The sequence below is a fragment of the Bemisia tabaci genome, unplaced genomic scaffold (genome assembly GCF_918797505.1).
Source record: "Bemisia tabaci unplaced genomic scaffold, PGI_BMITA_v3".
NCBI classification, from domain to species: Eukaryota; Metazoa; Arthropoda; class Insecta; order Hemiptera; family Aleyrodidae; genus Bemisia; species Bemisia tabaci.
In genome coordinates, this window is record NW_027311753.1 from 160005 (window position 1) to 161569 (window position 1565).

Genomic DNA, 1565 nt, shown 5'->3' on the forward strand with positions numbered 1-1565 from the left:
TATTAAATAGCCATTCAGATACCTATTTTATAGCTATACAGAAAGCTATAAAATACGGTATTTATAGTTGAAAAAAAGGACACTATACAGGGTGATCCAAAAGTCCCTTCCACCCCCTCTAACTTTTTACCTAATTGAGATAAAAATTTGAAACTTGAGGGATATTCCTAGGTCAAAAGGAGCTACTTTTCGGCCCCCCTACAATTTTCAGGGGGGCCCCCCTTGGGGGGCAACGGCCCCCAACTTTAAATTTTCAAATGGGAAGACCCCCTTTGTGTAGCTCGTTCGAAAGAGCATAAAAAAAGAAAACTTTTCGCGCAAATCCGAAGTCAATATCTCAAACCGTTTCAAAATGGCGGCCGGTTAAAGTTCAAAATGGCCGAAATTTCACACCGGTTATTTGTCGATGGATTTGCGCGAAAATCGGTATGCAGGGGTATTTTGACACGAGAAAAACGAATTTGACGTTGTATTTTCAAAAAAACCAAAATTTCCAAAATGGCCGCCGGTTAAAGTTTAAAATGGCCGAAAATTTTCACCTTGGTTTTTCCCCGATGGATTTGCCTAAAACTTGGAATTTGAGAGTATTTTGGCATAAGATAAACAAATTTGAACTTAGACTTATAAAAAAATAAATTTTTGGTCATTTTGAACTTTAACCGGCGGCCATTTTGGAAATGTCGGTTTTTTGAAAATCTAACGTCAAATTCGTTTTTCTCGTGCCAAAATACCCATACATACCAATTTTCGCGCAAATCCATCGACAAATAACCGGTGTGAAATTTCGGCCATTTTGAACTTTAACCGGCCGCCATTTTGAAACAGTTTGAGATATTGACTTCGGGTTTGCGCGAAAAGTTTTCTTTTTTTATGCTCTTTCGAACGAGCTATCACAAAGGGGGTCTTCCCATTTGAAAATTTAAAGTTGGGGGCCGTTGCCCCCCTAAGGGGGGCCCCCTGAAAATTTTAGGGGGGCCGAAAAGTAGTCCCTTTTGACCTAGGAATATCCCTCAAGTTTCAAATCTTTATCTCAATTAGGTAAAAAGTTAGAGAGGGTGGAAGGGACTTTTGGATCACCCTGTATAGGGTATTTAGATACGATATTTTATATCTATTTTCAGCTATTTTATACCCTATTTTATAGCTATTTGGATACATATTAAATTGCTATTTCGATAAGTATTAAAAATAATATTTTGGCTACTAGGGCTGTTGCCATCGTTTTACGCGCTGACAGAGTTTTCTTTGCCTTTCTTTGACAGACCTCGTCTGGTGGTCTTCAGCTCGTTTGGACCAATTTGGACCCGTGGAGTAGGGAAGTGCGCGTGGGAAAACCTCAATATCTTGGCAACCACTGTTTCATATTAAAGAAACTGTAGCTCGTTGAAAAGCTTAAAATATTTCCTATGAGCACGTATTAGCTAGGTAACGAATTTGCTCTAGCTATAATACTTTCGGAGGAATCAAATAGGGAAACTCACTTTTGGAACGACCCTCGTAATTAGTCAGCAAATTCAGGAACACCTAAATAAAATTCTGCAGGAAAAGAAGGAGAGGAAAAACTA